Source organism: Coturnix japonica, chromosome 16 (assembly GCF_054131305.1).
Source record: "Coturnix japonica strain WE chromosome 16, WE-NBRP24, whole genome shotgun sequence".
In the NCBI taxonomy this organism is placed as follows: domain Eukaryota; kingdom Metazoa; phylum Chordata; class Aves; order Galliformes; family Phasianidae; genus Coturnix; species Coturnix japonica.
Window position 1 is genome coordinate 8,460,444 of NC_140678.1, and position 12,157 is coordinate 8,472,600.

Sequence of the window (12,157 nt, forward strand, 5' to 3'; positions counted from 1 at the left end):
TTAGGAATGAAAAGCATGAGTTTGGTAAGAAAATGAAATATTTGAAAGGATAATTAGTGATACTTATGAGATTCCTTTTTATTTCTGGGATAAGCAAGGATATTAGTGTGAAAGTTTTCTACATTATGACACAACTTGATATTTTTGGTGGGAATGTCCCTATTTTGTAGAGGAATTTGGGAATTCTTGAATCACTGTATTCTATTAGGCTCCAAAGCATCATTCTGTAGGGATAAAGTCTTTCTTTGTGTATGAAAACCAGTGTTTTGTTTAGAAATGCTATTTTTAGGAATGAAATGCTTTATTTTTGAAAGAAAATGAAATTTTTGCAAGGATAATTAGTGATACTTCAGTGATAACTTTTTATTTCTGGTATGTGTAGTGATATTCGTGTGAAAATTTTTAATGTTTTGACAGGAATTGATATTTCGGGTGGAACTGTCCTTATTTTGTAGAGTAAAACTGGTGTTCTGGAAACAATGTGTCATATTATGCTCCTAAGTATCATTTAGTAGAGAGAATATCTTCTTTTGGGAATTAAAAACCATATGTTGTTTAGAACATACTATTCTCAGGAATGAAAAGCATTTTCTTAGGTAAGAAAAATGTATTTTTGCCAGAATACGGAGTGATACTTAAGAGAGAACTTCTTATTTCTGGAAGAAGTGGTGATATTCATGTGTAAATGGTAAAAATTTTAACAGAAATTGTCATTTTGGGTGGAAATGTCCATAATTTGTAGAGGAAAACGGGTATTCTGGTAGAAATGCATCCTATAATGCTACAGTGCATCATTTTCTAGAGAAAATATCTTCTTTTGGTTATGAGAACAGGTATTAGGTTTAGAAAATGCTATTTTTAGTGAAGAAAATTCATATTTTCAAAAGAAACTCAAATATTTGCCAGGATAAATGGTGATGCTTTAGAGAGAACTTATTATTTCTGGTCTATGTAGTGAAAGTCGTGTGTAAATTTCAAAAATTAGAACAGAAATTGATCTTTAGGGGGGAAGTGTCTTTATTTGAAAGAGGAATTCCGGTATTCTGTAAACAATGTATCATATTATGCTGCAAATATTCATTTTTTAGAGGAACTGTCTTCTTTTGAGGATGAAACCCAGTATTTTGGGGAGAAAATGATATTTTTAGGGCTGAAAAGCATTGTATTTGTTAAGAAAAATGTATTTTTGCAAGGATAAGAAGTGATACTCAAGAATGTACCTTTTTTTTTTTTCTGGGATAAGTACTGCTATTAATGTCACAGTTCTCTAAATCTTGACAGAAATTGATATTTTGGGTGGAAATGTCCTTATTTTGTAGAGGAATACAGGAATTCATGAAACACTGTATTCTATTATGCTCCAAAGGAACATTCTGTAGAGATAATGTCTACCTTTGGGGATGAAAACCAGTATTTTGTTTAGAAAATGCTATTTTTAGGAATGAAAAGCATGAGTTTGGTAAGAAAATGAAATATTTGAAAGGATAATTAGTGATACTTATGAGATTCCTTTTTATTTCTGGGATAAGCAAGGATATTAGTGTGAAAGTTTTCTACATTATGACACAACTTGATATTTTTGGTGGGAATGTCCCTATTTTGTAGAGGAATTTGGGAATTCTTGAATCACTGTATTCTATTAGGCTCCAAAGCATCATTCTGTAGGGATAAAGTCTTTCTTTGTGTATGAAAACCAGTGTTTTGTTTAGAAATGCTATTTTTAGGAATGAAATGCTTTATTTTTGAAAGAAAATGAAATTTTTGCAAGGATAATTAGTGATACTTCAGTGATAACTTTTTATTTCTGGTATGTGTAGTGATATTCGTGTGAAAATTTTTAATGTTTTGACAGAAATTGATATTTCGGGTGGAACTGTCCTTATTTTGTAGAGTAAAACTGGTGTTCTGGAAACAATGTGTCATATTATGCTCCTAAGTATCATTTAGTAGAGAGAATATCTTCTTTTGGGAATTAAAAACCATATGTTGTTTAGAACATACTATTCTCAGGAATGAAAAGCATTTTCTTAGGTAAGAAAAATGTATTTTTGCCAGAATACGGAGTGATACTTAAGAGAGAACTTCTTATTTCTGGAAGAAGTGGTGATATTCATGTGTAAATGGTAAAAATTTTAACAGAAATTGTCATTTTGGGTGGAAATGTCCATAATTTGTAGAGGAAAACGGGTATTCTGGTAGAAATGCATCCTATAATGCTACAGTGCATCATTTTCTAGAGAAAATATCTTCTTTTGGTTATGAAAACAGGTATTAGGTTTAGAAAATGCTATTTTTAGTGAAGAAAATTCATATTTTCAAAAGAAACTCAAATATTTGCCAGGATAAATGGTGATGCTTTAGAGAGAACTTATTATTTCTGGTCTATGTAGTGAAAGTCGTGTGTAAATTTCAAAAATTAGAACAGAAATTGATCTTTAGGGGGGAAGTGTCCTTATTTGAAAGAGGAATTCCGGTATTCTGTAAACAATGTATCATATTATGCTGCAAATATTCATTTTTTAGAGGAACTGTCTTCTTTTGAGGATGAAACCCAGTATTTTGGGGAGAAAATGATATTTTTAGGGCTGAAAAGCATTGTATTTGTTAAGAAAAATGTATTTTTGCAAGGATAAGAAGTGATACTCAAGAATGTACCTTTTTTTTTTTTCTGGGATAAGTACTGCTATTAATGTCACAGTTCTCTAAATCTTGACAGAAATTGATATTTTGGGTGGAAATGTCCTTATTTTGTAGAGGAATACAGGAATTCATGAAACACTGTATTCTATTATGCTCCAAAGGAACATTCTGTAGAGATAATGTCTACCTTTGGGGATGAAAACCAGTATTTTGTTTAGAAAATGCTATTTTTAGGAATGAAAAGCATGAGTTTGGTAAGAAAATGAAATATTTGAAAGGATAATTAGTGATACTTATGAGATTCCTTTTTATTTCTGAGATAAGCAAGGATATTAGTGTGAAAGTTTTCTACATTATGACACAACTTGATATTTTTGGTGGGAATGTCCCTATTTTGTAGAGGAATTTGGGAATTCTTGAATCACTGTATTCTATTAGGCTCCAAAGCATCATTCTGTAGGGATAAAGTCTTTCTTTGTGTATGAAAACCAGTGTTTTGTTTAGAAATGCTATTTTTAGGAATGAAATGCTTTATTTTTGAAAGAAAATGAAATTTTTGCAAGGATAATTAGTGATACTTCAGTGATAACTTTTTATTTCTGGTATGTGTAGTGATATTCGTGTGAAAATTTTTAATGTTTTGACAGAAATTGATATTTCGGGTGGAACTGTCCTTATTTTGTAGAGGAAAACTGGTGTTCTGGAAACAATGTGTCATATTATGCTCCTAAGTATCATTTAGTAGAGAGAATATCTTCTTTTGGGAATTAAAAACCATATGTTGTTTAGAACATACTATTCTCAGGAATGAAAAGCATTTTCTTAGGTAAGAAAAATGTATTTTTGCCAGAATACGGAGTGATACTTAAGAGAGAACTTCTTATTTCTGGAAGAAGTGGTGATATTCATGTGTAAATGGTAAAAATTTTAACAGAAATTGTCATTTTGGGTGGAAATGTCCATAATTTGTAGAGGAAAACGGGTATTCTGGTAGAAATGCATCCTATAATGCTACAGTGCATCATTTTCTAGAGAAAATATCTTCTTTTGGTTATGAAAACAGGTATTAGGTTTAGAAAATGCTATTTTTAGTGAAGAAAATTCATATTTTCAAAAGAAACTCAAATATTTGCCAGGATAAATGGTGATGCTTTAGAGAGAACTTATTATTTCTGGTCTATGTAGTGAAAGTCGTGTGTAAATTTCAAAAATTAGAACAGAAATTGATCTTTAGGGGGGAAGTGTCCTTATTTGAAAGAGGAATTCCGGTATTCTGTAAACAATGTATCATATTATGCTGCAAATATTCATTTTTTAGAGGAACTGTCTTCTTTTGAGGATGAAACCCAGTATTTTGGGGAGAAAATGATATTTTTAGGGCTGAAAAGCATTGTATTTGTTAAGAAAAATGTATTTTTGCAAGGATAAGAAGTGATACTCAAGAATGTACCTTTTTTTTTTTTCTGGGATAAGTACTGCTATTAATGTCACAGTTCTCTAAATCTTGACAGAAATTGATATTTTGGGTGGAAATGTCCTTATTTTGTAGAGGAATACAGGAATTCATGAAACACTGTATTCTATTATGCTCCAAAGGAACATTCTGTAGAGATAATGTCTACCTTTGGGGATGAAAACCAGTATTTTGTTTAGAAAATGCTATTTTTAGGAATGAAAAGCATGAGTTTGGTAAGAAAATGAAATATTTGAAAGGATAATTAGTGATACTTATGAGATTCCTTTTTATTTCTGAGATAAGCAAGGATATTAGTGTGAAAGTTTTCTACATTATGACACAACTTGATATTTTTGGTGGGAATGTCCCTATTTTGTAGAGGAATTTGGGAATTCTTGAATCACTGTATTCTATTAGGCTCCAAAGCATCATTCTGTAGGGATAAAGTCTTTCTTTGTGTATGAAAACCAGTGTTTTGTTTAGAAATGCTATTTTTAGGAATGAAATGCTTTATTTTTGAAAGAAAATGAAATTTTTGCAAGGATAATTAGTGATACTTCAGTGATAACTTTTTATTTCTGGTATGTGTAGTGATATTCGTGTGAAAATTTTTAATGTTTTGACAGAAATTGATATTTCGGGTGGAACTGTCCTTATTTTGTAGAGGAAAACTGGTGTTCTGGAAACAATGTGTCATATTATGCTCCTAAGTATCATTTAGTAGAGAGAATATCTTCTTTTGGGAATTAAAAACCATATGTTGTTTAGAACATACTATTCTCAGGAATGAAAAGCATTTTCTTAGGTAAGAAAAATGTATTTTTGCCAGAATACGGAGTGATACTTAAGAGAGAACTTCTTATTTCTGGAAGAAGTGGTGATATTCATGTGTAAATGGTAAAAATTTTAACAGAAATTGTCATTTTGGGTGGAAGTGTCCATAATTTGTAGAGGAAAACGGGTATTCTGGTAGAAATGCATCCTATAATGCTACAGTGCATCATTTTCTAGAGAAAATATCTTCTTTTGGTTATGAAAACAGGTATTAGGTTTAGAAAATGCTATTTTTAGTGAAGAAAATTCATATTTTCAAAAGAAACTCAAATATTTGCCAGGATAAATGGTGATGCTTTAGAGAGAACTTATTATTTCTGGTCTATGTAGTGAAAGTCGTGTGTAAATTTCAAAAATTAGAACAGAAATTGATCTTTAGGGGGGAAGTGTCCTTATTTGAAAGAGGAATTCCGGTATTCTGTAAACAATGTATCATATTATGCTGCAAATATTCATTTTTTAGAGGAACTGTCTTCTTTTGAGGATGAAACCCAGTATTTTGGGGAGAAAATGATATTTTTAGGGCTGAAAAGCATTGTATTTGTTAAGAAAAATGTATTTTTGCAAGGATAAGAAGTGATACTCAAGAATGTACCTTTTTTTTTTTTCTGGGATAAGTACTGCTATTAATGTCACAGTTCTCTAAATCTTGACAGAAATTGATATTTTGGGTGGAAATGTCCTTATTTTGTAGAGGAATACAGGAATTCATGAAACACTGTATTCTATTATGCTCCAAAGGAACATTCTGTAGAGATAATGTCTACCTTTGGGGATGAAAACCAGTATTTTGTTTAGAAAATGCTATTTTTAGGAATGAAAAGCATGAGTTTGGTAAGAAAATGAAATATTTGAAAGGATAATTAGTGATACTTATGAGATTCCTTTTTATTTCTGAGATAAGCAAGGATATTAGTGTGAAAGTTTTCTACATTATGACACAATTTGATATTTTTGGTGGGAATGTCCCTATTTTGTAGAGGAATTTGGGAATTCTTGAATCACTGTATTCTATTAGGCTCCAAAGCATCATTCTGTAGGGATAAAGTCTTTCTTTGTGTATGAAAACCAGTGTTTTGTTTAGAAATGCTATTTTTAGGAATGAAATGCTTTATTTTTGAAAGAAAATGAAATTTTTGCAAGGATAATTAGTGATACTTCAGTGATAACTTTTTATTTCTGGTATGTGTAGTGATATTCGTGTGAAAATTTTTAATGTTTTGACAGAAATTGATATTTCGGGTGGAACTGTCCTTATTTTGTAGAGTAAAACTGGTGTTCTGGAAACAATGTGTCATATTATGCTCCTAAGTATCATTTAGTAGAGAGAATATCTTCTTTTGGGAATTAAAAACCATATGTTGTTTAGAACATACTATTCTCAGGAATGAAAAGCATTTTCTTAGGTAAGAAAAATGTATTTTTGCCAGAATACGGAGTGATACTTAAGAGAGAACTTCTTATTTCTGGAAGAAGTGGTGATATTCATGTGTAAATGGTAAAAATTTTAACAGAAATTGTCATTTTGGGTGGAAATGTCCATAATTTGTAGAGGAAAACGGGTATTCTGGTAGAAATGCATCCTATAATGCTACAGTGCATCATTTTCTAGAGAAAATATCTTCTTTTGGTTATGAGAACAGGTATTAGGTTTAGAAAATGCTATTTTTAGTGAAGAAAATTCATATTTTCAAAAGAAACTCAAATATTTGCCAGGATAAATGGTGATGCTTTAGAGAGAACTTATTATTTCTGGTCTATGTAGTGAAAGTCGTGTGTAAATTTCAAAAATTAGAACAGAAATTGATCTTTAGGGGGGAAGTGTCCTTATTTGAAAAAGGAATTCCGGTATTCTGTAAACAATGTATCATATTATGCTGCAAATATTCATTTTTTAGAGGAACTGTCTTCTTTTGAGGATGAAACCCAGTATTTTGGGGAGAAAATGATATTTTTAGGGCTGAAAAGCATTGTATTTGTTAAGAAAAATGTATTTTTGCAAGGATAAGAAGTGATACTCAAGAATGTACCTTTTTTTTTTTTCTGGGATAAGTACTGCTATTAATGTCACAGTTCTCTAAATCTTGACAGAAATTGATATTTTGGGTGGAAATGTCCTTATTTTGTAGAGGAATACAGGAATTCATGAAACACTGTATTCTATTATGCTCCAAAGGAACATTCTGTAGAGATAATGTCTACCTTTGGGGATGAAAACCAGTATTTTGTTTAGAAAATGCTATTTTTAGGAATGAAAAGCATGAGTTTGGTAAGAAAATGAAATATTTGAAAGGATAATTAGTGATACTTATGAGATTCCTTTTTATTTCTGAGATAAGCAAGGATATTAGTGTGAAAGTTTTCTACATTATGACACAACTTGATATTTTTGGTGGGAATGTCCCTATTTTGTAGAGGAATTTGGGAATTCTTGAATCACTGTATTCTATTAGGCTCCAAAGCATCATTCTGTAGGGATAAAGTCTTTCTTTGTGTATGAAAACCAGTGTTTTGTTTAGAAATGCTATTTTTAGGAATGAAATGCTTTATTTTTGAAAGAAAATGAAATTTTTGCAAGGATAATTAGTGATACTTCAGTGATAACTTTTTATTTCTGGTATGTGTAGTGATATTCGTGTGAAAATTTTTAATGTTTTGACAGGAATTGATATTTCGGGTGGAACTGTCCTTATTTTGTAGAGTAAAACTGGTGTTCTGGAAACAATGTGTCATATTATGCTCCTAAGTATCATTTAGTAGAGAGAATATCTTCTTTTGGGAATTAAAAACCATATGTTGTTTAGAACATACTATTCTCAGGAATGAAAAGCATTTTCTTAGGTAAGAAAAATGTATTTTTGCCAGAATACGGAGTGATACTTAAGAGAGAACTTCTTATTTCTGGAAGAAGTGGTGATATTCATGTGTAAATGGTAAAAATTTTAACAGAAATTGTCATTTTGGGTGGAAATGTCCATAATTTGTAGAGGAAAACGGGTATTCTGGTAGAAATGCATCCTATAATGCTACAGTGCATCATTTTCTAGAGAAAATATCTTCTTTTGGTTATGAGAACAGGTATTAGGTTTAGAAAATGCTATTTTTAGTGAAGAAAATTCATATTTTCAAAAGAAACTCAAATATTTGCCAGGATAAATGGTGATGCTTTAGAGAGAACTTATTATTTCTGGTCTATGTAGTGAAAGTCGTGTGTAAATTTCAAAAATTAGAACAGAAATTGATCTTTAGGGGGGAAGTGTCCTTATTTGAAAGAGGAATTCCGGTATTCTGTAAACAATGTATCATATTATGCTGCAAATATTCATTTTTTAGAGGAACTGTCTTCTTTTGAGGATGAAACCCAGTATTTTGGGGAGAAAATGATATTTTTAGGGCTGAAAAGCATTGTATTTGTTAAGAAAAATGTATTTTTGCAAGGATAAGAAGTGATACTCAAGAATGTACCTTTTTTTTTTTTCTGGGATAAGTACTGCTATTAATGTCACAGTTCTCTAAATCTTGACAGAAATTGATATTTTGGGTGGAAATGTCCTTATTTTGTAGAGGAATACAGGAATTCATGAAACACTGTATTCTATTATGCTCCAAAGGAACATTCTGTAGAGATAATGTCTACCTTTGGGGATGAAAACCAGTATTTTGTTTAGAAAATGCTATTTTTAGGAATGAAAAGCATGAGTTTGGTAAGAAAATGAAATATTTGAAAGGATAATTAGTGATACTTATGAGATTCCTTTTTATTTCTGAGATAAGCAAGGATATTAGTGTGAAAGTTTTCTACATTATGACACAACTTGATATTTTTGGTGGGAATGTCCCTATTTTGTAGAGGAATTTGGGAATTCTTGAATCACTGTATTCTATTAGGCTCCAAAGCATCATTCTGTAGGGATAAAGTCTTTCTTTGTGTATGAAAACCAGTATTTTGTTTAGAAATGCTATTTTTAGGAATGAAATGCTTTATTTTTGAAAGAAAATGAAATTTTTGCAAGGATAATTAGTGATACTTCAGTGATAACTTTTTATTTCTGGTATGTGTAGTGATATTCGTGTGAAAATTTTTAATGTTTTGACAGAAATTGATATTTCGGGTGGAACTGTCCTTATTTTGTAGAGTAAAACTGGTGTTCTGGAAACAATGTGTCATATTATGCTCCTAAGTATCATTTAGTAGAGAGAATATCTTCTTTTGGGAATTAAAAACCATATGTTGTTTAGAACATACTATTCTCAGGAATGAAAAGCATTTTCTTAGGTAAGAAAAATGTATTTTTGCCAGAATACGGAGTGATACTTAAGAGAGAACTTCTTATTTCTGGAAGAAGTGGTGATATTCATGTGTAAATGGTAAAAATTTTAACAGAAATTGTCATTTTGGGTGGAAATGTCCATAATTTGTAGAGGAAAACGGGTATTCTGGTAGAAATGCATCCTATAATGCTACAGTGCATCATTTTCTAGAGAAAATATCTTCTTTTGGTTATGAAAACAGGTATTAGGTTTAGAAAATGCTATTTTTAGTGAAGAAAATTCATATTTTCAAAAGAAACTCAAATATTTGCCAGGATAAATGGTGATGCTTTAGAGAGAACTTATTATTTCTGGTCTATGTAGTGAAAGTCGTGTGTAAATTTCAAAAATTAGAACAGAAATTGATCTTTAGGGGGGAAGTGTCCTTATTTGAAAGAGGAATTCCGGTATTCTGTAAACAATGTATCATATTATGCTGCAAATATTCATTTTTTAGAGGAACTGTCTTCTTTTGAGGATGAAACCCAGTATTTTGGGGAGAAAATGATATTTTTAGGGCTGAAAAGCATTGTATTTGTTAAGAAAAATGTATTTTTGCAAGGATAAGAAGTGATACTCAAGAATGTACCTTTTTTTTTTTTCTGGGATAAGTACTGCTATTAATGTCACAGTTCTCTAAATTTTGACAGAAATTGATATTTTGGGTGGAAATGTCCTTATTTTGTAGAGGAATACAGGAATTCATGAAACACTGTATTCTATTATGCTCCAAAGGAACATTCTGTAGAGATAATGTCTACCTTTGGGGATGAAAACCAGTATTTTGTTTAGAAAATGCTATTTTTAGGAATGAAAAGCATGAGTTTGGTAAGAAAATGAAATATTTGAAAGGATAATTAGTGATACTTATGAGATTCCTTTTTATTTCTGAGATAAGCAAGGATATTAGTGTGAAAGTTTTCTACATTATGACACAACTTGATATTTTTGGTGGGAATGTCCCTATTTTGTAGAGGAATTTGGGAATTCTTGAATCACTGTATTCTATTAGGCTCCAAAGCATCATTCTGTAGGGATAAAGTCTTTCTTTGTGTATGAAAACCAGTGTTTTGTTTAGAAATGCTATTTTTAGGAATGAAATGCTTTATTTTTGAAAGAAAATGAAATTTTTGCAAGGATAATTAGTGATACTTCAGTGATAACTTTTTATTTCTGGTATGTGTAGTGATATTCGTGTGAAAATTTTTAATGTTTTGACAGGAATTGATATTTCGGGTGGAACTGTCCTTATTTTGTAGAGTAAAACTGGTGTTCTGGAAACAATGTGTCATATTATGCTCCTAAGTATCATTTAGTAGAGAGAATATCTTCTTTTGGGAATTAAAAACCATATGTTGTTTAGAACATACTATTCTCAGGAATGAAAAGCATTTTCTTAGGTAAGAAAAATGTATTTTTGCCAGAATACGGAGTGATACTTAAGAGAGAACTTCTTATTTCTGGAAGAAGTGGTGATATTCATGTGTAAATGGTAAAAATTTTAACAGAAATTGTCATTTTGGGTGGAAATGTCCATAATTTGTAGAGGAAAACGGGTATTCTGGTAGAAATGCATCCTATAATGCTACAGTGCATCATTTTCTAGAGAAAATATCTTCTTTTGGTTATGAAAACAGGTATTAGGTTTAGAAAATGCTATTTTTAGTGAAGAAAATTCATATTTTCAAAAGAAACTCAAATATTTGCCAGGATAAATGGTGATGCTTTAGAGAGAACTTATTATTTCTGGTCTATGTAGTGAAAGTCGTGTGTAAATTTCAAAAATTAGAACAGAAATTGATCTTTAGGGGGGAAGTGTCCTTATTTGAAAGAGGAATTCCGGTATTCTGTAAACAATGTATCATATTATGCTGCAAATATTCATTTTTTAGAGGAACTGTCTTCTTTTGAGGATGAAACCCAGTATTTTGGGGAGAAAATGATATTTTTAGGGCTGAAAAGCATTGTATTTGTTAAGAAAAATGTATTTTTGCAAGGATAAGAAGTGATACTCAAGAATGTACCTTTTTTTTTTTTCTGGGATAAGTACTGCTATTAATGTCACAGTTCTCTAAATTTTGACAGAAATTGATATTTTGGGTGGAAATGTCCTTATTTTGTAGAGGAATACAGGAATTCATGAAACACTGTATTCTATTATGCTCCAAAGGAACATTCTGTAGAGATAATGTCTACCTTTGGGGATGAAAACCAGTATTTTGTTTAGAAAATGCTATTTTTAGGAATGAAAAGCATGAGTTTGGTAAGAAAATGAAATATTTGAAAGGATAATTAGTGATACTTATGAGATTCCTTTTTATTTCTGAGATAAGCAAGGATATTAGTGTGAAAGTTTTCTACATTATGACACAACTTGATATTTTTGGTGGGAATGTCCCTATTTTGTAGAGGAATTTGGGAATTCTTGAATCACTGTATTCTATTAGGCTCCAAAGCATCATTCTGTAGGGATAAAGTCTTTCTTTGTGTATGAAAACCAGTGTTTTGTTTAGAAATGCTATTTTTAGGAATGAAATGCTTTATTTTTGAAAGAAAATGAAATTTTTGCAAGGATAATTAGTGATACTTCAGTGATAACTTTTTATTTCTGGTATGTGTAGTGATATTCGTGTGAAAATTTTTAATGTTTTGACAGGAATTGATATTTCGGGTGGAACTGTCCTTATTTTGTAGAGTAAAACTGGTGTTCTGGAAACAATGTGTCATATTATGCTCCTAAGTATCATTTAGTAGAGAGAATATCTTCTTTTGGGAATTAAAAACCATATGTTGTTTAGAACATACTATTCTCAGGAATGAAAAGCATTTTCTTAGGTAAGAAAAATGTATTTTTGCCAGAATACGGAGTGATACTTAAGAGAGAACTTCTTATTTCTGGAAGAAGTGGTGATATTC